Source organism: Dromiciops gliroides, chromosome 5, assembly GCF_019393635.1.
Source record: "Dromiciops gliroides isolate mDroGli1 chromosome 5, mDroGli1.pri, whole genome shotgun sequence".
Lineage (NCBI taxonomy): Eukaryota > Metazoa > Chordata > Mammalia > Microbiotheria > Microbiotheriidae > Dromiciops > Dromiciops gliroides.
Window position 1 is genome coordinate 224,937,806 of NC_057865.1, and position 8,394 is coordinate 224,946,199.

Consider the following 8,394-nt stretch of genomic DNA (forward strand, 5'->3'; position numbering starts at 1 on the left):
GCCCCCCCCCGCCCTTAGAGCCTGTGTGGAGGGTCTGACCCATTTCTCCTCATCTAGTAACTCAGATTACCACCAACTCAACTAAAGGATTCCTATTCTTTGAGGTAAATATATGTCCACCATAGTTATATAGCAACCTTCACAATGCTATCGGAAATCAAGGTACCTTCTGATAATACTACCCTTTGGTGGCCAAAGTTCCAAGTCTGACCTCTTGTCTCATGGCTCCTATCTCATTAGGAACCAGGGAATCTGGGTCATAAACCATTGGATGGCTTCCTGTCTGAGACCCCTCCATCTCCATCTCTGTCAGGAGAGATTCCTTTATTTTCATGAACACCCGCTCCATTAGCTACTACTCAGCCTTCTTTGTAGAGTCCCTGAAAGCTGAGAGTTCTGTCTCAGTCTCTAGCTGCTGAATATTCTGACCTAGTTTACCTTCAGTTTAATTACTCTGACAATCCAACTTATGCAGGACATTCAACAATATTAGGGAATACTGGCCCATGGCTCTTTCTTTATTCTCTTAAGAAGTCCTCTCCAGCACCCTCTGAGTGAATCCTTTCTGAGTCAAATCCTCTTCCCCATCTCCCAGAGAAGACTCTTCATACAGAGAGAGAGCCATGAAGTGTCCCCAACACCTGATCAAGTCACCCTCTTCTGTATTTTCAGGGCTCTTCACCACACTCAACCAATGTGAACTACAAAGCCGTCTCATTTTGTCCCAATCTACTGCAACTTTGCTAAATGTTGGAGGTTTGATTCTAATACCATCATCCGCTTAGTTCGGCTTCAATGTTGACAAGAAATGAGGCACTCATAAGTCAATGAGCATTCAGCAAAGAAAGTGTACTTTGCCTTGACATAGCAAGAACGTACAACAAGGATACAGTGACACTAAGCTTCTCTGGACATGACCCCCCCATCTTGTTTCCCCTCAGTTCCCCTCAAGTCCATTTGGAAACTCATTTGGTGAGTAAGTCATCAGGATTTGGTGACTCCTTGGTGACTTTTCATGCTTCCATTTTAACTCAAAATCCAGTTCTTAACATCTTTCTTTGACATCTCTCATACTCCTCCCCTTTGTTTCAGTTGCCTGAAAAACTTCCAAAGTCTTCTAAGAAGCTTTCCTGTTTCAAATCTTTCCTCTTTCCAAAAATTCCTCCATACACCAGACAGTGACATTCCTTTGTTTAAAAAATTTTTTTAAATTTGAGTTTCAAATTCTCTCCCTCCCTCCACATCCTCCCCCACCTATTGAGAAGGCAGGCAATATCATATTCATTATCTATGTGAATGGAGGTGATGGAATCCCAGCTGAGCTATTTAAAACCCTTAGAAGATGATGCTGTTAAAGTACTGCACTCAATATGATGGATAGATAGTATCATGGAAACAAATTTGGAAAATGCAATGGTGGCCACTGGATTAGAAAAGATCAGTTTATTTCCTAATCCCAAAGAAGGCCAATGACAAGGAATGTTCAAATTACCTCACAATTGTGCTCATTTCACATGTCGGCAAGGTTATACTTAAGATTCTGTAAGCTAATATATATATATAACCTATATCAGATTACCTGCTGTCCAGGGGAGGGGGAAGGGAGGGGAGGGAGGGAGAAAAATCTGAAATTGTAAAGCTTGTATAAACAAAAGATGAGAACTATCTTTACATGTAATGGAAAAAAAATACTCTATTAATTAAAAAAAAAAAAGATTCTGTAAGCTATGCTTCAGAAATATGTGAACTAAGAATGACCAGAAGCTCGGGCTGACTTTCAAAGAGGCAGAGGAACTAGAGACCAAATTGCCAACATTCACTAGATTATGGAGAAAGCAAGGGAGTTCCAGAAAAATATCTACTTCAGCTTCACTGACTACACTAAAGTCTGACTATGTGGATCATGACAAAATATGACAAGTCTTCAAAGAGATGGGAGTACTAGATCATCTTACTTGTCTCTTGAGGAACCTGTATGGGAGTCAAGAAGCAACAAGGAAAAACTGGTTTAAATTTGGAAAAGGGGTATGACAAGGCTGCACATTGTCAGCTTATTTATTTAACTTATATGAAGAGTACAACATGTGAAATGCCATGCTGGATGAATCAAAAGGTTGTTGGGGGAAATATCCAGTTTCAGATATGAAGATGATACCACTCTGATGGCAGAAAGTGAAGAGGAATTAAGAAGCCTCTTGATAAAGGTGAAAGAGGAAAGTGTAAAAGCTGACTTGAAGCTTAAAATTAAAAACAAAAACAAAAAAACAACTAAGATCTTGGCAACTGGTCCCATCACTTCCTGACAGAAGGAAAAGAAATGGAAGCAATGTCAGATTTTATATTGTTGGGCTCAAAGATCACTGCAGATGGTGACTTCAGCCATGAAATTAAAAGACACTTGCTCCTTGGAAGGAAAAGTATGGCAAATCTGGATGACACTAAAAAGCAAAGACATCACCTTGCTGACAAAAGTCTATATAGTCAAAGCTATGTTTTTTCCTGTAGCAATGTATTGCTGTGAGAGTTGGACTATAAGAAAAGCTGATGCCAAAGAATCAACTTTTTCAAATTATTGTGCTAGAGAAGACCTGAGAGTCCCTTCGACAGCAAGGAAGTCAAATCAGTCAATAGTAAATGAAATTAATTCAGGCTGTTCGCTAAAAGGTCAAATACTGAAGCTAAACCATAAATACTATGGCCACATAATAAGAAGATAGGCCTCATTAAAAAAAAAACAAACCCTGATGTCAGGAAAGATTGAAGGCAAAAGGAAAAGGGGACAGCAGAGGATGAAATGGAAACAACATGAACTTGGTCAAACTTTAAAATACAGGGGAGCATAAAAGGGCCTGGCATACTATGGTCCATGGATCTCAAAGAGTTGGACATGACTGAACAACTCAACAACAATATACATGTGAAATAATGTAAAACATATTTCTATATTAGCCACATTAACAAAAAAAAGGCAAAAAATAAAGTTTAAAAAATTATACTTCAATCTACATTCAGAGTTCATCAGTTCTCTCTCTGGAATTGAATAGAATTTTTCATCATAAATCCTTTGGAATTGTCATGGATCATTATATTGATCTGAGTAGCTAAGTCTTTCATAGTTGATCATTACAATGTTGCTATTACTGTGTACAATGTTCTCCTGGTTCTGCTCACTTCACTTTGCATCAGTTCATATAAATCTTTCCAAGTTTTTATGAACCCATTCCACTATCATTTCTTATAGCACAATAGTGTCCCATCACAATTATATACCAAAACTCACTCAGCCATTCCCCAATTGATGGGCATCCCCTCAATTTCCAATTCTTTGTCATCACAAAAAGAGCTGCTATAAATATTTTTTTATATATAGGTCCCTTTCCCTTTTCTTTGATCTCTTTGGGATACAGACCTAGTAGTGCTTTTGCTGGTTCAGAGTATGCAGTTTTATAGCCCTTTGGGCATAGTTCCAAATTGTTTTCCATGATGATTAGAGCAGTTCACAACTCCACCAACAATGCATTAATGTACCTATTTTTCCATATCCCCTCCAGCATTTATCATTTTCCTTTTCTGTGATGTTATCCAATCTAATAGGTGTGAGGTGGTACCTCAAAGTTGTTTTAATTTGCATTTCTCTAATCAATAATGATTTAGCACATTCTTTTTTTTAATTTGATATCTTCTTTAATTAATAAAGTATTTTATTTTTTTCCTGTTACATGTAAAGATAGTTCTCAACCTTTGTTTATACAAGCTTTCCAATTTCAGATTTTTCTCCCTCCCTCCCCTCCCTTCCCCCTCCCCTAGACAGCAGGCAATCTGATACAGGTCATATATATACATATATATATATATATATATATAATAACATTAATCCTATTTCTGCACTAGTCATGCTATAGGAGAAAAATCAGAGCAATGATGAAAAACCTCAAAATAGAAAAAACAACAGCACCAAAAACAAAAGAAATAGTATGGTTCATTCAGCATCCATACTCCACAGTTCTTTTTTTTTCCTTTTTTTTCCCTTGGATTTAGAGATCCTCTTCCATCATGAGTTCCCTGGAACTCTTATGTACCATTGCATTGGTGAGAAGAATATAGTCCATCACAGTAGATCAACACTCAATGTTGATGATATTGTGTACAATGTTCTTCTGGTTCTGATTTAGCACATTCTTTTTTTTTTTTTTTTAGTGAGGCAATTGGGGTTAAGTGACTTGCCCAGGGTCACACAGCTAGTAAGTGTTAAGTGTCTGAGGCCAGATTTGAACTCAGGTACTCCTGACTCCAGGGCCAGTGCTCTATCCACTGTGCCACCTAGCTGCCCCAGATTTAGCACATTCTTGATATGACTATAAATAGTTTAATTTCTTTTTCTGAAAACTGCCTGTTCATATCCTTTGACCTCTTATCAATTGGGGAATAACTAATATTGTCATAAATTTGGCTCAGTTCCCTATATACTTGAGAAATTAGACCTTTATCATAAAAATTTGCTGTAACCTGTTCCCTCCCCACCACCCGCCCCAGTTTCCTGTTTTCCTTCTAATTTTGGCTACATTTGGTTTTGTTTACACAAAACTTTTGAAATTTCATGTAATCAAAATTATCTATTTCACCTCCCATGATCCTCTCTATTGCTTGTTTGGTCTTAAACTCTTTGTTTCTCCATAGACATGACAGGTAAATTTTTTCATGCTTCCCTAATTTGCTTATTATATTATTTTTATGTCTAAATCATTTCCTCATTTCGACCTTTTTTTTTGGTATACAGCGTGAGATGTTGAGATATGCCTAGTTTCAGCCAACCTGCTTTCCAGTTTTCCCAGCAATTTTTGTCAATGGATTTATAAAATACTAGATTAACATGGCCATTTATTACTGTGTATTATACACCTAATAATTTTTTATAGTATTTTCCCCAATTCCATGTAAAGATAGTTTTCAAAATTCTTTTTTTTTTCTTCAGTAGAGTCATAGCAGCTTTATTGGGGACAGACAGACTACTCGGGCCTAGGAGTTGACACTGGGGCCCTTCTTGTCAAAGGTGGGCACCATGTTGACAATTTGTCTGTTGTACTGCATCCTCCTCTTGGCCCTCCCCATCTTCTTCTTCTCCTGCTTGGCCACCTTGGGAGTCTGACCCCTCACTTTTCCAGCTCGGGCCAGAGAGGCATGGACTTTACCGCCTAGGATTCGGCCAGCCACTTCCAGAGTAGACAGCGGATCCAACCTACACTGCCCCAAGATGGCTTCATCCTCCAGCGGAGAGCCACCTAGAAGCAGGACCTGATCCTCAGGGGCGATGCCCTCTAGGGATGCCACATGGGCCTTGATCTGGGGGAAGGTCTCCTCCTGGTCACCTCGAGGGTGTACAGAGCCTGCACGTGGACAAACAGCTGCATGGTGGCAACTCGGAGACGCCAGTCCTGCTTCCGCCGCAAAGAAGATGGAGACCAGAAAGAGGTAAGAGCCAGGGGTGTGTCCCAGACAGATGTGCGCTCAACATTCATTTTTGTCAGATTTTGAGTCCCAAATTTTTCTCCCTCCCACCTCTCTGCCAGAACAATCTGATATAGGTTATACATTACAATCATGTTAAACATATTTCCACATTAGTCATGTTGTGAGAGAAGAATCAGAACAAAAGGGGAAAAACCACAAGAAAGAAGAAACAAAAAACCACCAACAACAAATGTGAAAATAGTTTGCTTCAATCTGCTTTCAGACGCCATAGTTCTTTTTCTAGATGTAGAGAGTATTTTCCATCACGAGTCTTTTGGATCATTGTATTGCTGAGAAGAGTGAAATCTATCACAGCTGATCATCACAAATGTTTTTACTATGTACAATGTTCTCTTGGTTCTGATCATTTCACTCAGCATCAATTCATGTAAGTCTTTCCAGGTTTTTCTGAAATCTCCCTGTTCATCATTTATTTATTTGTTTGTTTGTTTGTTTTTTGGAGTGGCAATGAGGGTTAAGTGACTTGCCCAGGGTCACACAGCTAGTAAGTGTCAAGTGTCTGAGGCAAGATTTGAACTCAGGTCCTTCTGAATCCAGGGCCAGTACTTTATCCACTGCGACACCTAGCTGCCCCTGTTCATTATTTCTTACAGCATGAGAGTATTTCATTACATTCATATACTGCAACTTGTTTAGCTATTCCCCAGTTGATGGGCATCCCCTCAATTTCCAATTCTTTGCCAACAAAAAGGGCTGCTACAAATACTTTCCCTTTTTATGATCTCTTTGGGATCGAGACCTAGTAGTGGTATTGCTGGATCAAAGGGTATGCACAGTTTTATAACCTTTGGGGCATGGTTCCAAATTTATCTCCAGAATGTTTGGATCAGTGTTCCAATTTTCCCACATCTTCTCCAACATTTTTCATTTTCCTTTTTTGTCATATTAGCCAATTGGATAGGTGGGAGATAGTACCTCAGAGTAGTTTTAATTTGCATTTCTCTAATCAGTAGTAATTGATAACATCTTTTCACATGGCTATAGATAGCTTTAATTTTTTCATCTGAAAACTGCCTATTCATATCCTTTGACCATTTCTCAATTGGGGAATGTATTTAAGAATTGTATTCTTAAAAATTTGATTCAGTTCTCTATCTATTTTAGAAATTAGACCTTTATCAGAAACACTTCTTGTAAAAATTGTTTCCCAGCTTTCTGCTTTCCTTTTAATCTTGATTGCATTGGTTTTGGTCGTAGAAAACCTTTTTAATTCAATGTAATCAAAATGATCCATTTTGCATTTCATAACATTCTCTATCTCATCTTTGATCATGAATTCTTCCCCTCTCCATAGATCTGACAATTAAACCATTGCTTCCTTTTCTAATTTGCCTGTGGTATCACCCTTTATGTCTAGATCATGTACCCATTTTGACTTTACTTTGGTGTATGGTATAAGATGGTGGTCTATGCCTAGTTTCTGCCATACTATTTTCCCAGCAGTTTTTGTCAGATAGTGGTACTACTAATTTGGAACTATGCCCAAAGGGCTATGGGACTGTTCATACCCTTTGACCCAGTGGTACCACTGCTAAAGAGATCATAGAGGAAGGAAAAGGACCCACATGTACAAAAATATTTATAGCAGCTCTCTTTGTGGTGGCAAAGAACTGGAAATAGAGGGAATGCCCTTCAATTGGGGAATGGCTAAACAAGCTGTGTTATATGAATGTAATGGAATACTATTGTGCTGTAAGAAATGATGAGCAGGAGGAGTTCAGAGAAACCTGGAAGGACTTACATGAATTGATGTTGACTGAGAGGAGCAGAACCAGGAGAACATTATACACAGTAACAGCAACATTGAGTGATGAACAATGGTGATAGACTTGGCTCTTCTCAGCAGTACAATGATCCAAAACAATTTCAAAGAACTCATGATAGAAAATGTTATCAACATTCAGAAAAAAGAACTGTGGTACAGTGGATAGAGCACTGGCCCTGAAGTCAGGAATACCTGAGTTCAAATCTGGCCTCAGACACTTAACACTTACTAGCTGTGTGACCCTGGGCAAGTCACTTAACAACAACTGCCTCACTAAAAAAGAAAAAAAGAACTGTGGATTACGAGTGCAGATTGAACTATACTGTTTCTACTTTGGGGCTATTTTTTTTCCCTTCTTTTTTGAAGTTTTCCCTTGTGCTCTAATTCTTCTTTCACAATATGACTAATGCAGAAATATGTTTAATGTGATTGTACATATATAAATTATATCAGATTGCTTTCTGTCTTGGGGAGGAGGAAGGGAAGGGAAGGTGGGAGAAAAATTTGGAACTAAAAATCCTATGAAAACAAATGTTGAAAACTGTCTTTACATGTAACTGGAAAATAATAAAATACTTTTGTTTTTTTTAAAAGGATAGTGGTACTACTCTTTCTTAGCCAGTACCAGATTATTTTGATGATAATCACTTTGTAGTATATTCAGAAATCTGATACTGCTGGGTCACTTTCCTTCATTTTTTTTCCATTGATTCCCTTGATCTTCTTGATTGTTTGCTCTTCCAGATGCAGTTTTTAAAAACAGAATTTCTGTTTTTATTTCTTCTTGCTGGTTTTGTTGGTGACACATAGAAATGCTGATCATTTCTCTGGGTTTATTTTATGTTCTTCGCCTTTGCTGAAGTTGTTGTTCCAATCAGTTTTTACTTGATTTTCCATAGTTCTCAAAGTAAACCATTGAATCATCCCCTAAAAGTGATCATTTGCTTTCCTTATTGCCATTGTTTATTCCCTTGATTTATTTTTCTTGTCATATTCCTATAGTGAGCTAGATTTCTAGTTCAAAATTGAATAAAAATGGTGATAATGGACATCCTTGCTTTAGTCCTGATTTTCTTGGGAAGTCTTTTAGTTTATTCCCA

The 8,394-nt window shown here is 38.0% G+C and overlaps 1 pseudogene; it reads right to left on the reverse strand.

Annotated features, from left to right (window-relative positions):
* Positions 1 to 5,016: 5,016 nt before the first annotated feature.
* Positions 5,017 to 5,411, reverse strand: LOC122729960 (annotated as a pseudogene).
* Positions 5,412 to 8,394: the final 2,983 nt, after the last annotated feature.